This window comes from Cricetulus griseus (genome assembly GCF_003668045.3).
Source record: "Cricetulus griseus strain 17A/GY chromosome 1 unlocalized genomic scaffold, alternate assembly CriGri-PICRH-1.0 chr1_0, whole genome shotgun sequence".
NCBI classification, from domain to species: domain Eukaryota; kingdom Metazoa; phylum Chordata; class Mammalia; order Rodentia; family Cricetidae; genus Cricetulus; species Cricetulus griseus.
Genome location: NW_023276806.1, coordinates 182,591,712 through 182,612,202, shown reverse-complemented (window position 1 = coordinate 182,612,202; position 20,491 = coordinate 182,591,712). Strand labels below are relative to the sequence as shown.

The 20,491-nt window shown below is 39.3% G+C and overlaps 1 pseudogene; it reads left to right on the top strand.

Moving 5' to 3' along the window:
• Positions 1 to 435: 435 nt before the first annotated feature.
• LOC100770319 lies at positions 436 to 19,168 on the top strand (annotated as a pseudogene).
• The last annotated feature ends 1,323 nt before the right edge of the window (positions 19,169 to 20,491 follow it).

Sequence of the window (20,491 nt, the reverse complement as noted above, 5' to 3'; positions counted from 1 at the left end):
AGGGTGTTTAAAAGTTGAAATATCATATTATTAGTTGGCAACCATCAATAATCATGGGGAAGTGTGTATATTGGGTCATTTGGATTTTATTTTATTTTCCAGGGACAAGTTAACTTAAAAATACAAATACTAGTTTGGATGTTCCTTAGTGAGCAGATGGCAGTTGTCAGCCTTCAGACGTTGTGCCATTAGACTGAAATGAACTAATTTATGCATATTATTGTAGTGCAGTTTATACCTATTAGCTGCAGTTCTTCAGTCTTGTTTACCACAATTTCCACAATTACCACAAGTTTTTTTCTTAAATTGAGTATTTATATTGTCTATGGTTGGAAGATCCTGCTGCATCTTGAGTGCTCTGACTCTGTATATGTATGCCTGGTTCAGCGTATGATGTTTCTAGAGGTACCATAATTGTCAAAGGCTGAAGGCACGATGGTGTTTTTCCATGAACTGTTCTTAGAGAGAGGTACTCTCCTTAAGAAAGTGCTCAAAATCCTTGGCCATCAGAGAAATGCAACTCAAAACAACTCTGAGATACCACCTCACACCTGTCAGAATGGCTAAAATCAAAAATACCAATGACAATCTATGCTGGAAAGGATGTGGAGAAGAAGGAACACTCCTCCATTGCAGGTGGGAGTGTGAACTTGTAAGACAACTCTGGAAATCAGTATGGCAGTTGCTCAGAAAAATGGGAATCAATCTACCTCAATATCCAGCCATTCTTCTCTTGGGTATATACCCAAATAGTGCATGTTCATACAACAAGGACATATGTTCAAACATGTTCATAGCAACATTGCTTGTAATAGCCAAAACCTGGAAGCAACCTAGATGATCCTCAACAGAAGAATGGATAGAGAAAATGTGGTACATTTATACAATGGAGTACTACTCAGCAGAAAAAAGCAATGGAACCTTGAAATTTGCAGGCAAATGGATGGAACTAGAAGAAACCATCCTAAGTGAGGTAACCCAGTCACAAAAAGACAAACATGGTACATACTCACTCATATATGAATTTTAGACATAGAGCAAAGGTGTACCATCCTATAATCCTCTTCACCAAAGAAACTAGGAAACATGAAGGACTCTAAGGGATAAAAAGACCCCAGGAATGGGAAGTGGCATGAACTTTTGAGCTAATTGTGATCATGAGGGTAGGGGAGAGGGTGCTGCCACAATAAGAGTAGGAGAAGAAGAGTAGAAGAGGGGGAAGAATAGAGGAGAGAGAGCAGGATGAGAGATATCATATTAGAGGGAGCCACTATAGCTCCTAGAAGAGATCTGGAACTAGGGAGATCTCCAGAGACCTACAAGGATGACACAATCTGACAATCCAGGCAATGGAGGAGAGGATAACCTAAAAGCTCTTCCCCTAAAATGAGATTGATGACTCTTTATGCCATCCTAGAGCCCTCATCCAGTGGCTCATGGAAGCAGAGACAGACATCCACAGAAATACACTGAGCTGAAATCTGGAATTTAGTTGAAGAGAGGGAGGAATGAAGATTGAAGGGGTCTGTACCAGGTTGTAGAAACCCACAGAAACAGTTGGCCTGAAGAAGGGAGAGCACATCAACCCCAGATGCTATCTGGGAGGCCAGTACAAGACTGATCCAGCTCCCTGAACATGGATGCCAATAAGGAGGCCTCTGCACTCCAGGGAGACTCTGGAAGTGGATTAGCATTTTTCCCTGGTGTAAGAAGGGACTTTGAGAGCCCAGCCAAAGTGAAGGGATACACTCTGGCCCTGGACACATGGGGAAGGGCCCAGGCCCAGCACAGGAAGATTTGGTGGACTTTGCAGAGCCCCCATTGAGGGAGGAGGGATGGGGGTGAGGAGAGGGCGAGGGAGAAGGGACATACATGTGAAACAAGCTTGTTCCCTAACTTGAATTAATAAAAATAATTAAAAAAGAGATGGGTACTCTCAGTGCTTCCTTCAGTGGGCTTTCTTCTGTCTGAACTTTGACATTTTTTTTCTTTCAATGTGTTATACATTCCTTCAGAATCCCATTGAGCTCTGTTTGAAAGGACCTTTGTAATATAATTCACCTGCCCATGACCAGTTCTGTGTATTTTATTTCATGCTTAGTGTTTGGGTCAGAAGCCCACAGAAAAAAACTAAATAACAGATCCAAAACTCTACCTAGGCCTCTGCTGCTCTTGGTGCTTTGATGGGTTTGTGAATTGCCTATGCTTGATGTATTTGTTTGTGCCCAGCTGTTACCTACAGTGGCATGATTGACCCCAAATGGGAACTGCACAAAAGTTTCTTTTCTGTTCTCAAGTCTCTGTTTGAGCTGAAATTGCAGTTCCAGCTCCATATGCTGTATGTACTACAGTTGTCCTAGATGTCCCTTATGTTTCAGACGGTGAAATGAAGACAGACTCATGGAAATGTCTCCTATAACTGTAACATCTAGATCACTAGAGTTCCGAGAAATAACCTGAACTTATTTTTAAATCATTTTCTGGAAGTATTCTGAGAGTGATTAATATTATAATTAGCTATCAAAAGATTAAATAATTGGGATATCAATCAGTTAATTGTAAAAGAGAAGATTTAATGAGTTAGCAAACGTTTAGTGGGTTTTTTAAATTATTACAGTAATTTATTTGTCTGGATAGTGAACTCAGGTCATCAGGTCCATCTCGTTAGCCTGGCAGTCTTTTCTTTTCTTCTTTCTTTTCTTCATTCTTTCTTGACAGTCCTGGGAGTAGAACCCAGGATCTCATACATGCTAAGCAAATCAGAGTGTATAGTTTTAAATCAATTTTTACCATTTTTATTATTATTAAAATTTCTCATACAATACATTGTCCTACCTAACTCAATTAAAAAATTTTACCACAGCAAATGTCATTCAGTATTCCTTCCTAAGAATGTCTGAGCTTTTCTAGAACTCTTGTTTGCTCCTAAGTTTCTAGGTAACCAAGTCTTATTTGTGGACAATTGAGGGGGGTGGGCACAACAGTTACTCTTTATAGAAGTATGTAAAAATGTGACTTTCATCTGTCTTTTGTTAATAATGTTGCACAACAAAGTTACCAGAAATTGTTATACTTTCTTTTTTTCTTCTGAAGAAACAGATAAAAAATTAGAACATGCCAATAACATCTTGCAAGAAATGCAGGCCATCATTGATGATTTACATGAATGAAAAACAGAAGAAGAAAAGAAATCTGCTATATTGCAGAACCAGTTAGAATCCACTGATAAATTAGTAGCAGACATAAGAGAACAGCTTACAGAAAAAGACCAAGAGAACCAAAGATTAAAAATAGAGCTAGCCAGTTCTAAAGAAAAAGAGAACCAGTATCTTTCAGAAATTAAACAGTTCATGAGGATAGTTGAAGACCTATAGCAGAAAAATTACTATAATAACCTTACAGAAACTGGCACAGAGAAGACCAATGATAGTGAAGCAAGGAGGAAATTAGACCACCTCCAACTGGAGCTAGATGAATTGCATGGAAGAGAAATAATGCATATGAAGGAAGAATTAATACAACAACACGAATCTCAGTTAGAGGATTTTCAATCCCACCATAAAGATGAAATGGAATCTGTCTTGGCATCATATGCAAGTACTGCAGTCAATATGTGCAATCTATATAAACAGTATAAAGAACAGCTAGACATATTTAATATGGTAATAAGTGGACAGAATATAAAATTGCAAGATACTCTTTTTCAAAAGGAGAACCTCAGCAAGGAGCTCTGGGTAGTTAAGAGAGAGCAACATGTGCTTCAGTCACAGTACAATACTCTTTTAGAAGAATGCAATGTTTTGAGAGAGGTGGTCACTGGACACCATGAAAACATAGTTGAGCCAGAAAGTAAACTAAATATTACACACAATTCACTGGGCGTTGGTGGCACACGCCTTTAATCCCAGCACTCGGGAGGCAGAGGCAGGTGGATCTCTGTGAGTTCAAGGAGATCAGCCTGGTCTCCAAGAGCTAGTTCCAGGACAGCCTCCAAAAGCCACAGAGAAACCCTATCTCAAAAAAAATGATATACATAATTCCCTCCACATTGTGGAAGACTTGAAAGCCAAGATCGTTGCTGTGTCTGAGTTCCAGAAAGAGCTTGAGTGTAAACATGCAGCAGAAATCGCAAGTTACCAAATAAAACTTGAAATGCTAGAAAAAGAAAAGAATGTGACACTAAAGAGGATGTCAGAGTCCCATGAAATGCAAATGCAGCAATTAGAAATCATCTCATCAGTAAGGAAGAAGCCCTTCTGCCTTTTCCCTCCGGGCTTTTATCTTTCTTCCTTCTGCATATCTTACCTTCCTTATTACGCCGTGGTTGGTCTGCTGGGTGGCTGGGTGGCTGGGTGGCTGTGTGGCAGGGTGGCTGGGCAGCTGGGTGGCTGGTTCCTGATGTCCTCCTCTCCTTGTCTTCTTGCTGCTCCACTTCTTCTGTTCTATTTATTCACTCTGTCTGCCATGCCCTCCTATCCTTGCTCCTGCATCGCCATTTACCATTCAGCTCTTTATTAGGACCACCAGGTGTTTTAGACAGACACAGTAACACATGTGTTAAACAAATGCAGCACAAACAAAAGTAACACCTTAGAATAATAATCTACCACAGCTGTGACTGCAGGCCATGCCAGGTCCTTGAGTATCAGGTCAGGACTGCAATACATCAGCATCTCAGCCAGATGAACTGAAACTCTCCCTCCCGGGCTTTGTTGAATGATATTCCTTTTTCCTAGTGTTACCCATCCTCCTCCAGTCTTTCCTACTTGTTCCTCTTTCTTGTTGCTTTTGGTTTAAATGTTACTTCCTTGTGACCATGGTAGCTGAGGGGATACAAGAGCATTGGCTTAAATTAGTACAAAATAAGATTGTTTGGGGGGCTTTGTTTTACTTTTTTTGATTAAAGAACACAGGACAAATTATCCTGTACACCCCAGTATTTTCAAGGTTGCCAAAGACTTATTAGTACCACTTTTCATTTTCCTGGAAAGGACATTTGGTGAAAATTTATGTTTAGTTCTCTATGTTAGATAGCATAATATGTTCATCACTCTTGCCAAGAGTATTGTGGCTGTGTAGAATGTTTCTGCACCACAGAGATATCTCAGCAGGTAAGGGTGTTGGCTGCTATGCCTGACAACCTCAGTCTGACCCCTGAAACCCACATGGTAGAAGGAGAAAACCAATCCCCACAGATTATCCTCTGACTACCACATCCCCAATGTGGAGCAGAGGCATGTACACACACACCAATGAGTCAGTAAGTAAATAATAAAAACAAGAACATCTCTGCTTTCTAGGAAATGCACAGCAATATTTGGAAATTAAGGCCCATCTGTCTGCACCAAACCCACACGGAATTTTTTTTTTTTGACAAAATTTCTGTCAAAATTTTAATGACAAAAATTTACCACTGGTTGGTGGTAACACATGCCTTCAATCCCAGAACTCGGGAGGCAGAGGCATTTGCATCTATGTGACTTCAAGGCCAGCCTGGTCTCCAAGAGCTAGTTCCAGGACAACTAGTTCTACACAGGGAGACCCTGTCTTGAAAAAAAAATTACCATGTGCATTCCGTTCTTTCTCATCTGACTTCCTGGTTGTTAATTCCATTGTCTCTACACCTCTCTTCACTTAATTTTTCTTTGTTACAGGGCACTGAATTTCCAACTCTATGGAATGTTTCCAAAAAGCAGACAAAAGGAGTGTGTTGCCATTAAATGCTCTTAACAATGGCAGGGAGGAGATTGGGACCGGAGACAAAGAAATGGACACTTCAAGACAAAGTGTGTGCTCACCCCCTGGTGGGAATCTGCAGCCAGCTACAAGCATTCAGTTTGGTGCTCCTGAAAAATGTTTTGTTCAGTGAAATTATTTCATTTCACAAAGGAGATAATTGATATTATTAGTATAAGTGATAATAGTTGTCAAATTAGTTTTAAATAGCTGTATTTTATTTTAAATAAATAATTTCTTACCTCTTTCACTTGGAGTGCTATTTGTTTTAAACAATAGGAGATGGGCAACAGTGTAATAGGAGGATGTCAACTGGTACCTAAAGTGAGACTGTAAATCACTTGGAAGCTCAGCTATTTCCAGTGTTAGAGGAAAATGGTGATTGTGATTGCGGCTTTTTTGTGTGTGTTTTTCTCCATTTTTAAATTTAAATTTGACACAAGATAGTTTTACATGTTTATCCCAATTCCCTTTACTCCCCTACTCCACACTACCAACCTACCTATCCCACACCCTTTCTGCTCCCCACCAAGAGTGATGCCTTCCATAGGGGTCTTCAGAGTCTCATATCCTTTGGGATAGGGCCTAGGCACTTCCCCATGTGTCTAGGCTCAGGGGGGTATCCCTCTATGTGGAATGGACCCCCAAGTTCATTCCTATGCTTTCGATAAGTACTGATCCACTACAAGAGGTCCCAGAGATTTCCCAGGCCTCCTCACTGACACCCACATTCATGGGGTCTGGATCACTTCAGTGCTCGTTTCCCATCAATCAGACTGAGGACCTAGAGCACCACCTTATTCAGGTCAGCTGTTTCTGTGGGTTTCACCAGCCTGGTCTTGACCCGTTTGCTCATCACTGGTCCTTCTCTGCAACTGGAGTCTAATTCAGTTTAGTGTTTAGAGGTGGGTATCTGCTTCTACTTCCATCACCAGCTGGATGAAGGCTCTAGGTTGGCATTTATTTTAGTCATCAGTCTTATCAGGGGAGGGTATTTAAGGTAGCCTCTCCACTGTTGCTTTGATGGTTAGTTGGCATCATCCTTGTAGATCTCTGGACATTTCCCTACTGACTGATTTCTCTTTAAACCAATAATGGCTCCGTACCTTATGGTATCTCTTATTTTGCACTCCTCTATTCTCCCCCCTACACAACCATCCTACTCCCTTATGTCCTCCTCATCCTTCCTCTCCTCCCCTTCTCATTCTCCTAGCTCCCTCTCCCCTCCCTCCATACTCCCAGTTTGCTCAGGAGATCTTGTCCCTTTCCTCTTCTCCAGGTGAAAATGTATGCCACTCTTAGAGTCCTCCTTGTTTCCTAGCTTCTCTGGTGATGTGGACTGTAGGCTGGTAATCCTTTGCTCTATGTCTAAAATCCATATAATAGTGAGTGCATACCATGTTTGTCTTTCTGTGATTGGGTTACCTCTCGCAGAATGGTTTCTTCTAGTTCCATCCATTTTGCTGTGAATTTCAAGATTCCATTGTTTATTTTTTCCACTGAGTAGTACTCCATTGTGTATATGTAACACATTTTCTCTATCCATTCTTCAGTTGAAGGGCATCTAGGTTGCTTCCAGGTTCTGGCTATTACAAATAGTGCTGCTATGAAGATTGTTAAACAGATGTCCTTGTTGTATAAATGTGCTTCTTTTGGTATATGTCTAAGACTGGAATTACTGTATCCTGTGTTAGATTGATTCCCATTTTCCTGAGGAATCACCATAATGATTTCCAAAGTAACTGTACAAGTTGGCACTCCCAGCAGCAATAAAGCAATGTTCCCCTTTCTCCACATCCACTCCAGAATAAGTTATCATTGGTAATTTTGATTTTAGCCAGTCTGAAAGGAGTGAAATGATATCTCAGAGTTGTTTTGGTTTGCATTTCCCTGATGACTAAGGATGTTCAGTACTTCCTTATGTGTCTTTCAGCCATTTTAGATTCCTCTATTGAGAATTATCTATTTAGTTCTGTACCCTACATTTCAACTGGATTATTTGGTATTTTGGATACTAGCTTCTTGATTTCTTTGTAAATTTTGGAGATCAGCCCTCTGTGGGATGTGGGGTTGGTGAATATCTTTTCCCAATCCGTGATCTGCCATTTTGTCTTGTTGACTGTGTCCTTTGCCTTACAGAAGCTTCTCAGTTTCAGGAGGTCCTATTAATAATTGTCAATCCCAGTGTCTGTGCTACAGGTGTAATGTTCAGGAAGCTGTCTCCTTTACCAATTTGTTCAAGGGTACTTACCAATTTCTCTTCTAAGAACTTCAGTGTGGCTTGATTTATGTTGAGGTCTTTGATACATTTGGACTTAAGTTTGTGCATAGCAGTCTTCTACATGCCAGCATCCATTTATGCCATCACCATTTGTTGTAAATGCTTTTGAAGGGACCAGCTCCCCATTTCGGCAGCCATGACAGTAACACATGCTTGCCATAACCTTGCCTTGGTCACTAACAGGACAGATGCCTGCCTCGTGGCAAGGAACCAATCAGAAGTCAACTAGTGGTACTATGCTTTACGGCTCTGGGTGTGCTTTATGGACAAGTGCACAGCAATGATGCACAGAGCATAGCAACCAGGCTGGGAGAGCCTTTGGGCCATAACAACCAGTTGGCCAATCAACACAGGGCAAGCTCTCCAAGCCTGGAGGCACACCAATCCTGAGCCTGTGCATACCCCCTAGATACTCCCATTACGCTTCCCTACAAGATCTCTATGCATCCGGTTCGAGCTGTCTTTGCTAGCCATCTGCCATGGTGGGTGGGTGAAAGACAATAAAGCCTCATGCTGTTTGCATCAAGCTTTCGAATCTACCTGGTGATTGGGGTTACTGCGGTCCTGGGCTAAGACCCTGGAAGCCTTTCGTTATTCCATTGCATATCTTCAGCATCTTTGTCCAAAATCAGTTGTTCATAGGTGTGTGGGTTAAAATCAGGGTTTTCAATTCGATTCCATTGGTCTACCTGTCTACTTTTGTACCAACATAATACTAAGCTGTTTTCAGGACTATAGCTCTACAATAGAGCTTGAAATCAGGGATGGTGATGCTTCCAGAAGTTCCTTTGTTTTACAGTTTTTTTTTTTGCTATACTAGGCCTTTTGTTTCTCCATATAAAATTTAGAATTGTTTTTTTAAGATCTTTGAAGAATTCTGTTGGGATTTTGATGAGGATGGCATTGAATCTGAAGATTGCTTTTGGCAAGATTGCCATTTTTACTATGTTGACCCTACCTATCCAAGATCATGGGAGATCTTTCCATTTTCTGGGATCTTCTTTAATTTCTTTCTTTAAAGACCCAAAATTCTTGCTGTACAGGTCTTTCACTCATTTGGTTAGTGTTACCCCAAAATATTTTATGTTGTTTCTGGCTATTGTAAAGGGTGATGTTTCTCTGATTTCTTTCGCAGCCCTCTTATCGTCTGCATATAGTAGGGCTACTGATTTTTTTTTAGTTAAACTTGTATCCTGCCACTTTGGTGAATTTGTTTCTCAGCAGGAGGAGCTCCCTGGTAGAGTTTTTAGGGTCACTTATGTAAACTATCATATCATCTGCAAACAGTGAATGTTTGACTTCTTCCTTTCCAATTTGTATCCCCTTGATCTCCTTTTGTTTTCTTACTCCTGTAGCTAGCACTTCAAGTATAATATTGAAGTGATATGGAGACAGTGGGCAGCCTTGTCTTGTTCTTGATTTTAGAGGAAAAGCTTTGAGTTTCTCTTTATTTAGTTTGATGTTGGCTGTTGGTTTACTGTATACTGTTTTTATTATGTTCAGGTATGTTCCTGTTATCCCTGATCACTCCAGGACCTTTATCCTGAAAGGGTGTTGGATTTTTCAAAGGCCTTTTCAGCATCTACTTAGATGATCATATGGTGTTCTTTTTCAGTTTGTTTATATGGTGGAATACATTGTTGGATTTTGTATGTTGAACCAACCCTTCAAGTAGGATGAAGCCTACTTGATCATGGTGGATGATTTTTCTGATATGTTCTTGGATTCGGTTTGCCAGTATTTTATTGAGTATTTCTGTATCAATGTTCTTGAAGGATATTGGCCTGTAGTTCTCTTTTTTAGTAGTGTCTTTGTGTGGCTTGGGTACCAAGGTAATTATAGCCTCATAAAAAAAGTTTGGCAATGTCCCTCCTGCTTGAGTATTGGTATTAGCTCTTCTTTGAATTTCTGTTAGAAATTTGTACTGAAGACATCTGGCCCTGGGCTTTTTTTGGTTGGTAGACTTTTGATGACAGCTTCTATTTCCTTAGAGGTTATAGGTCTGTTTAATTGCTTATCTGTTCTTGATTTAATTTTGGTGAGTGATATCTGTCCAGAATATTGTCCATTTACTTTAAATTTTCAAATTTTGTGGAATACAGGTTTTCAAAGTATGACCTGAAGATTCTCTGGATTTCCTCATTGTTTGTTGTTATGTCACCCTTTTCACTTTTGATTTTGTTAATTTGCCTGTTCTGTCTCTGCCTTTTGGTTACTTTGGATAAAGGTTTGTCTATGTTGTTGATTTTCTAGAAGAACCAACTCTGCTACATTGGTTCTTTGAATTGTTTTCTTTGTTTCACCTTTGCTGATTTCTGCCCTCAGTTTGATTTTTTTCTGGTGTCTACCACACCAGGGTGAATTTGATTCCATTTGTTCTAGAGTTTTCAGTTGTGATGTCAACTCTCTGGTGTCACTATTCTCTAGTTTCTTCATGTGAGCACTTAGAGCTTAGAACTTTCCTCTTAACACAGCTTTCAAAGTGTCCCATAAGTTTGGGTATGTTGTGTCTTCATTTTCATTGAATTCTAGGAAGTCTTTAATTTCTTTCTTTATTTCTTCCTTGACCCAGGAATAGTGCAATTGCAAGTTGTTCAATTTCCATTAGTTGGTAGGTTTTCTGCAATTTGTGATGTTCTTGGGTTCTAAATTTAAAGCACAGTGGTCTGATAAGACACAGAGTTTTATTTCATTATTTTGTACCTATTGAGTTTTGCTATGTTGCCAAGTATGTGGTTGATTTTAGAGAAGGTTCCATTTGATGCTGAAGATGAAGTGTATTCTTTTGTGTTTGGGTGGAATGTTCTATAGATGTCATAAATTCTGTAAGTTCCTTTGCCTCTTTGTTAAGTTTCTATCTTGTGGACCTGCCCAGTGATGAGAGTAGGGTGTTGAAGTCTCACACTATAACTGTGTGAAGTCATATTTGCTATTTGAGTTTTAATAATGTTTCTTTTACAAACATTGATACCTTTGTATTTGGGGCATAGATGTTTAGAATTGAGACTTCTTTATGATGGATTTTTCCTCTGATGAATATGAAATGACATTCTTCTTCTCTTTTGATTGATTTTTAATTTGAAGTCTAATTTGTTTGATACTAGGATAGCTACCACAGCTTGTTTCTTGGGTTCATTTAATTGGAATATCTTATTCCCACCCTTTACTCTGAGGTAATGTCTGTCTTTCAAGTTGAGGTTTTTTTGCTTTTATGTAGCAGAAGGATGGATTCTGACTTTGTATCCAATCTGTTAGCCTGTGTCTTTTTTATAGGTGAGTTAAGACCATTAATAATGAGGGAAATTAAGGACCATGGAGTGGTTATTCTTGTTTGTCTTTGATTTGTTGTTGGTAGTGGTATTGTGTATGGGTTTACCCTGCTTTTTCTTTTGGCTTTTGGTAAAGTGCGATTATCTATTTCCCATATTTTTGTGAGTGTAGTTAACTTCTTGGGTTGGAGTTTTCCTTCCAGTACTTTCTGTAGGGCTGGAATGGTGGCTATGTATTGTTTCAATCTGGTTTTGTCATGGAATACCTTATTTTCTCCATCTATAGTGATAGAAAGCTTTGCTAGGCATAGTAGTCTAGGCTTGCATCCATGTTCTCTTAGAGTTGGTAGAATATGTGTCCAGGACTTTCTGGCTTTCAGAGTTTCTATGGAGAAGTCCAGTGTAATTCTGACAGGTTTGCATTTATGTGTTACAAGGCCTTTTTCCTTTGCTGCTCTCAATATTCTTTCTTTACTCTGTATGTTTTGTGTTTTAATTATTATGTGACAAAGGGACTTTTTGTGGTCCACTCTATTTGGCGTTCTGTAGGTTTCTTTTACTTTCATTGGCATGTCTTTCTTTAGGTTGGGAAAGTTTTCTTCTATGATTTTGTTGAATATGTTTTCTGAACCTTTGATTTGTGTCTTTACCTTCTATACTTATTATCCTTAGGTTTGGTCTTTTCACAGTGTCCCATATTTCCTGTATTTTTTATGTTAAGTTTTTGTTGGACTTAAGATTTTCTTTGGTTGATGAATTTATTTCTTCTAGTTTATCTTCATCGTCTGAGATTCTGTCTTCCCCATCTCTTGTATTCTATTGGTTATGCTTGCATCTGTGGTTCCTGATTGTTTTCTCAGCTTTCCTAATTCCAGCATTCCCTCAGTTTGTGTTTTTTTCATTGTCTCTATTTCAATTTTTAGGTCTTGAGCTGTCTGAATTGTTTCCTTCAGCTGTTTGATTGTATTTTCTAGGCTTTCCTTAAAAGATTTTTTGGGTTCTTGTATCTTTTGGTTTGTCTTTTCTTCCAATTCTCTGAAAGATTTTCTCGTTTCCTCTCTTAGTGTCTCTATCATCTGCATGAAGTTGTATTTAAGGCTGCTCTCTTCTGTTTCATCCGTGTTGGGAGGTTCTGGTCTTGCTGGTGCAGAGTCCTTTCAGGTTGATATAAAGAAAGTTCAAATCTTGAGTTGGTAATCTACCTTGTGTATATATGTGTAGAATATCAGTCCCAAGAGAGGTCTAGTGTTAAATCAGAGGGAACCTGTCAGTCAAAACTCCAAATGTCCACTACAATGATAACAGAAGGGGATTTAATACACCCCAAATAACATCTATACTGAAACCAAAATCTGCAAATGCAGAAGCTGTGAATTATAAAAATCACAGGGAAACAAGTCCAGAGCAACCTAAACCATAGACTACATTGAAGAATTTAAAAAATGCTGCAACGTGGGTTTGTGAGGAGACTAAGAAGCACCAAGTTCATACCTTTCTGGCATCAAAATAATTCAAGACAATCCTAGATCATCAATAGTAAAGTCATTAAGGTTTAGTAAAGAAGTCACATTACTGACATGAAGTTGGGGAAAGACAATGGCCATGAATGTTGTTTTAGGTTGAGCATTTTGACTGGGCCCACAACTGTGGTACATGTTTTTAATCCCAGCACTCATAAAGCAGAGGCAGGCCAGTCTCCATAAATTAGATGTCAATGTGATCTGCCAATTCAGTTCCAGGCCATGGAAAGGTAAATAGTAAGATACTTTCTCAAAACATAAAAAAGAAAAACAATTGGGAGTTTTTGTAGCAAACATTTTTTTGCTAAAGAAAAAAACACAATTGAACATGGCTTATCACCATGCTTACACAGCCCATTAAGCATTTATCAGTGGGAGCCACTTAGACCATATTTAAGATAAGTCTGGCTTAAAGTAAAAGGTTAAAGAACTGTTAATAGTCACAAAGATATATCGTAACTGAATCAACAAAAGAAGTGAAAAATGCTGACTACTAAGAATATGTTACATAAAATATATTTATAAACAAATAACAACAAAGGCAGAGCAGTGACTGGAATGAGATATAGCCAACACGGCTTGGGACCATTTATAGACAGGACATTACAAGAATTTAATAATGGAAGCTGTCCAGAAATGGAATATGTTGCTACATAAGGTACAGGAGCAGTTTAGTACATAAACACAGTGGAGACAGACACCAGTTTAGTGATGCCTCCTCTCTCATTACAGAAGCTGAACTGCTGAGCTAATGGCCCATTCAGTTGCTAATCTATAATCCTTTGTATCTTATGTTAAATGTATTAGATAATGATGTAAAGTTCAAGGTCTTCATATGTTTGGAACTAATAAAAGGACATGGGTCAGAGAGCAATGGAGCATTACACAAAGATTTATTCTTAGATTTATGAAATATTCCATTTTACGAAAATTCCATTCCCCAAAATGTGCAGTCCTTTTTCCAGGAGGAGAAAGATCTCTCCTCTTCCTCTTCCTCTTCCTCTTCCTCTTCCTCTATCCCTTCTCTCTCTGTTAAAAGAATTTCAGGACGGTTTATTGAAGAAAGACAGGTACGTTACAGAAGCACACACTTCAACTGAAAATGCAATCAGTCATCTCATTACCTCCAAATGGCACATAGGCAAACTTCTGTCCTCATAATGGGTTATCCTGTAAGTAGCAGTCAGGGTTAAATTTCAAACTCTCTACCCAGGAGTCTTTCAGTCTTTGAATGATAGTGGGAGAAAAACATACATGATATCCTGGAGGAATGGTGTACCCTGACACAGTCTACAAAGTGAGAAAGAACACCTTTCATTAGGGAATGTTTCAACATGATACCAAAAAAGGCACTAACTGTGTCTATGTGAACTATGCTTATGTTTTAATCCTGTCCAGGTGATAAACCACATAAATTACCTTAAAGTGATTTATAAGTGGGCCAGTACTGAACTAGAAGTATACATACAAACTCAGCTCAAGGCAGAGTAGAATTTCAAAACCTTTTCCTAATATTTTCTGCAGAATTTATGCCTACATTTTTTACAAAATACCATATTACATTTAATGCCAACAAAGAAAGGAGCCTCTAATATTTAAAAACCTTCAACTGTTAAATTAAAATGAGTAGCATAATTACAATTAGACTTGTATGCTTACTACCTGTAAGTATGTAACAATTTTTGTGCATATACAATAATGACAGTTTTTCCTTTTATGTCTTAAAATATTCTCTTTGAAACTGATCCCTAGGCAGGGAAATGTAGGTAAGACTTACCTGAGAGTTCCTGGCCTTTCTCATCATGGTCATTAAAAGAGGTCTCAGTCTTAATGTTTCTTTTATGCATCAAGTAAATCCAGTACCCTCAGGGTTTTTTTTTCTTTAAAAAAAGGATCAAGGATCATTTCTGTTTCCCCCCTACACAAATATCCACCACACCTCCACAACAGGAGGGAATTATTTTAATATCCTGGTTAGTGTGAGAATAAAAAGGTAGTGGTTCATGATGGCTGAGTTTTAACACAAACTCAGGAGAGAAATTAGGGTGAGGGCAAGATATCAGGAAGGGGGTCAATTGTACTGTTTAGGGACCAATAAAATTCACTCTTTGAAAATCTAATTGATAGCCTGGAAAATATGAGAGATGGCTCAGTGGTTAAGAGCATTGATTGCTCTTCCAGGGGACCTGGGTTCAATTCCCAGCACTAACATGGCAGCTCACAACTGTGTGTAACTCCTATTCCAGGGGATCCAACACCCTCACACAGACATATATGCAAGCAAAACACCAGTGTACATAAAATACAAATAAATAATTTAAAAAACGAAAACAGATTGTCATGTATCAGTGCCTAAATTTTCAGAGAAATTAGACAATATTTGATTTTCCAGACAAATTAGACATATAAAAATCTACCACAAGTACCTTCATGAAGGTGGTGGATAATGAGTTCACTAGACCCAAGATCAATGATAAATGGGTGTTTTATTGGGGAACAACTTACACAGATAGTAATAAAAGGTTGGAGGGAGGAAAAGGAAGGGTGACATGGTGTGGTTATACTTTCAAAGGAGAAAATAATGCATGGATAAAAATACAGAAAATTTGAATAAGACCATCAAAGACAATTCCTCAATAAGTATTCAAGGCTGGTTGCTCCTTGAATCCTTATCACTAAACTCCTGCTAAGGTCAGTGGGAGAACTATCACTACAAGCATTTCACAAAATGGGCAAGAAGGAGAATTCATATATATAGCAGAACAAACCTTAATAAGCTCTCTCAATTAGTATTTACCTAAGAGACTGGAAAAACTGTAATGGAAAAACTGCTTAATAACATCTATTAAGTAACTGATTTTCTTTATTTAAATTGCAATCTAACACAGGCTTAGCAAAAAAACAAGATTTATATACTACCATTTTACAAAATGAGGTAATACAGGGTTTGTTTTTACTAACCAAATTTGAGTATTGCATTTTTCTGCTTTTTTTAAAAGTTCAATTTTGTATGATATATTAAAAGTGACCACATGATTTTACAAAAAAAAAAAATGAAGCTAGTGCACTTCATTCAAGAGTGGCTTGCTATATCAAGTGAACCATATTGGAAAGTTTCTAGGAGAACAAAGCTACTTAGATGAAAAATTCTTTTCCACAAACTATTTGACTCAATTCATCTTGCACCATGCTGCATATGACCTTCTGAAGAATGTGTTCTTTTCTAGTTTAGATAAAAAAAACTGTGCTTTCAGTATAGGTTTAAAGAGAAATCAGGCACTAGGGAAGTGTCCAGAGATCTACAAGGATGATACCAACTAACCATTTAAGCAACATTAGAGAGGCTGCCTTAAATGTCCTCCCCTGATAAGGAGATTGATGACATAAGAAAGTGTTCAACATCCTTAGCAATCAGGGAAATGCAAATCAAAACAAAAATGAGATACCATCTTACTCCTGTCAGAATGGCCAAAATCAAAAACACCAATGACAGTTTATGCTGGAGAGGATGTGGAGAAAGGGGAACATTGCTTTATTGCTGCTGGGAGTGCCAACTTGTACAGTTACTTTGGAAATCATTATGGTGATTCCTCAGGAAAATGGGAATCAATCTAACACAAGATCCAGCAATTCCAGTCTTAGGCAGGTAGTGAAAAGAAGTACATTCATACAACAAGGAAATCTGTTCAAGGATGTTCATAGCAGCAGTATTTGTAATAACCAGAACGTGGAAGAAGCCTAGATGCCCCTCAATTGAAGAATGGATAGAGAAAATGTGTTACATTTACACAATGGAGGACTACTCAGCAGGGTGGGGGGTGGAAGATGGAATCTTGAAATTTGCAGGAAAATGGATGGAACTAAAAGAAACCATTCTTAGGTAACCCAGCCACAAAAAGAGGACTATAGTATGTACTCACTCATATGCGGATTTTAGACATGGAGTAAAGGATTACCAGCCTACAATCCACACTGCCAGAGAGCTATTAAACAAAGATGACCCCAAGAGAGGCATACATTGTCCCCTGGAGAAGGGGATAGGGTCAAGATCCCCTGAGCAAATTAGGAGCACAGGAAGAGGGGGGAGGGAGCTAGGAGATTGAGAAGGGAAGAAGAGGAGGGATGCAGAGGACAGGAGGGAGCAGAAAGGTTGAATCAGGGGAAGAATAGAAGATAACAAGAATGGAGATACCATAATAGAGGGAGACATTTTAGGTTAACAGAAAAATCAGGCACTAGGGAAAATGTCTGGAGATGTACAAAAATGATACCAGTGAACAGTCTAAGCAACAGAGGAGAGGCTATCTTAAATGCCCTCCCTTGATAATGAAATTGGTGACTGACTGATAATACCACCTTATAGCCCTCATCCAGCAGGTGGTGGAAGTAGAAGCAGACACCCACAGCTAAACAGTGAACTGAATTGGAATCCAGTTGCAGAGAAGCATGAGTGATGAGCAAAGGGGTCCAGACCAGGCTGGTGAACCCCACAGAAACAGCTGACCTGAACATTGGGGAACTCTTGCTCCCCAGACTAATAGCTGGATACCAGATTTAGGTATCCAGACACAGGTTCCAGTCACAGGAACAAGGGTTTAAGTGAGGAAACCTCGGAAATCTACGGGACCCCCTGTACTACATCAGAGCTTATCCCTAGCATAGGAATTGACTTTGGGAGCCCATTCCATATAGAAGGATACTCCTTGTGCCAAGACACATGGGGGTGGGCCTAGGCCCTATCCCAAAGAATACAATAGACTCTGATGACACCTATAGAAGACCCCACCATCCAGAGGGAGCAGAAGGGATATGTGATAGGTAGGGTTTTAGTTGGGGGAAGGGCTGGTAGGGGAGGACAGGAGGGAGAGGGAACTGGGATTGTCATGTAAAACAATCTTGTTTCTAATTTAAATATAAAAATCTGAAAAAAGGAAAATTAAAAAAAAGAAAGAAAGAAAACACTAAAAGAAAATGCACTAACAATATTAATTTGATTCCTAATCATTTACCCAGCTTTTGTATTTCCAGCATCCCCTCATTCCATGTTTTCTTTATTGTTTCTAATTCTGCTTTCAAACCTTGAACTGTTTGAATTTTTTCCTTCACTTATTTGGTTCTTTTTTCTTGGCTTTCTTTAGATTGTTTAAGAGATTTGTTTATTTTTTGAATTTTTTGGTTTGTCTTTTCCTCCATTTTATGTAATTTTTTGCTTGTTTTTTTCTTGTATTTCTTTAAGGGAGTTTCTTGCTTCCTCTTTAATGGTGTCTATCATCTTCATAAGATAATTTTATTATTTTTGGTTTTTCGAGACAGGGTTTCTCTGTGTAGCTTTGAGGCCTATACTGGCACTCACTCTGGAGACCAGGCTGGCCTGGAACTAACAGGCAGGGGGTGATGGGGGAGGTTGGGGGCAGAGGGCAGAGGGCAGAGTGGGTACAAGGGTCCTGGGCAGTTCTGAGAGTCTTTTTCTACCACCCAGAGACACAACCGTATTTCTTTGACCATGACCCAGACATCTTCTGCCACATCCTCAATTTCTACCACACAGGGAAGCTTCACTATCCCTGTCATGAGTGCATCTCTGCTTATGATGAAGAATTGCCCTTCTTTGCCCTCATCCCAGAAATTAGTGGCAATTGCTTTTATGAGGTGTACAAAGACCTCAGGTGGCAGAATGAAGAGTGCCTGCAGAGTGATGCATACACTGACAAAACAGGAGAGAGTGCACTGCTCAACACGACTGATAGGCAGAAGGTCTGGTGGGCCTTTGAGAACTCTCACTCTAGCACCATGACCCTGGAGTTCTGCTATGTGACTGGGTTCTTCATTGCAATCTCAGTCATCACAAATGTGGTAGAAACAGTTCCATGTGGGTCTAGCCCAGGCCACATAAAAGAGCTGCCTTGTAGGGAATGGTACACAGTGGCCTTCTTCTGCTTGGATAATGCCTGTGTCTTGATCTTAACTTTTGAGTACTTATAACACCTAGCCACAGCACCTAGCCATTATCATTTTGTGCTCAGTGATATGAGTATCATTGATGTGGTGGCGATCCTGCCTGAATACATTGGGCTGGACATGACAGATAATGAGGATGTCAGTAGAGCCTTTTTCACACTCCCAGTCTTTTGACTCTTCAGGATCTTTAAGTTTTCCTGGAATTCTCAAGGCCTGCATATCCTGCTGTGCACATCAAAGAACTGCACCACAGGATTGGGCTTCAAGCTCTTTTTGCTCACTGTGGCTATCATCTGTTTTGCTACTGTCATGTTTTACAAACAAAAGCAGTTTGCAGCAAGCAAGTTCACCATCATCCCTGCAGCCTTCTGGACACCATCATCACCATGATAACACAGGGGTAGGTGCCATTATAGGAAATGGGATGGAGATTGGACATGGGTGGGTTGATTGTGAGTCTTGGGGTTTCCTGATACTTGAGAGTGGCTACATTTTTCTTTCAATGGATTTATGAAAGCACTAATAATTTGGAAAAATTATTTGAATCAGTGCAATGGGCATGCCCAAAAGATAGAAAGTACCAGGGAGTTGCAAGCAAATAATAAGTATTAATACCAGCAAGTGACAAGTATAAGATTAACAGACTAATTAATAGCTACAGATGGCCTGTGTTTTCAACCTAAGAACCCTATCTTATTTTACATAATTATAAAATTGTAGATATCATTATCAAAATAGTTTATATATTATTGTATATATTATATGTAATACATTATATATATTAATATATCAGTAGGTTATCATTTTCATTTTCATTATGGCTAATAGGTTATATATAGAATATTAGACCTGAAAGTGGTCAACTATACAAAGTGTAATGTTTGAAAGTCTAGGTTAGGGCCATCTGAGGCCTGGGACTGTGACTGTGGAGCCCATTCTGGTGGTATCCAGCTCACCCAGAGACTGCCAGGGTCCTAGTTCCCATCTCCAACCATGGGATGAGGTAAACTTGGGCCTCTTTCTGGCCTGCCTTCCTCTGCCCTGCTCGGGAGATATGTGAGGCCTGGGAACTGTGCACTGCAGATCCCATCCAAGCAGGATCCAGCCCACCCAGAGAGTGCCAAGGCCCCAGTAGCAGTCATGCTTCCACCCTGTGAGAGACATCAGAGTATTAGACATGTTTACACCAACTGGAAGGGAAATTCGGTCCGGTACAGAGCAGGAGAGCCAGAAAGAAGGCTCCCATGTGTCTTGCAACCCCTTAAGAACCTATCACGAATCATCCTGACCTCACCTTGACCACGCCCTTACAGGTGTGATTTGGAGAGGAAGAGACAGCTTCTATACCTACCAGAAGAGGGAATGGGAAGAAGACAATATAAAAATACATTCAACAACAGAAAAACTAATATGACACCACCTGAGGTCTAGGGAATCTACACCAGCAAGACTTGAAAATCCCAACACAGATGAAGCAGAAGAGAATGACCTTCAAAACAACTCCATGAAAATGATAGAGGCCCTCAAAGAGGAAATGAGAAAATTTCTTTAAGAAATGTAAGAAAATAAAAACCCAAAATACAATAAATCAACAAATCACTTAAGGAAACAGTTCAAGACCTGAAAACTGTAATAGAGACAATAAAGAAAACACAAACTGAGAGAATTTTGGTAATAGAAAAGTTGGGTAACCAATCAGGAACTACAGATGCAAGCATAACCAACAG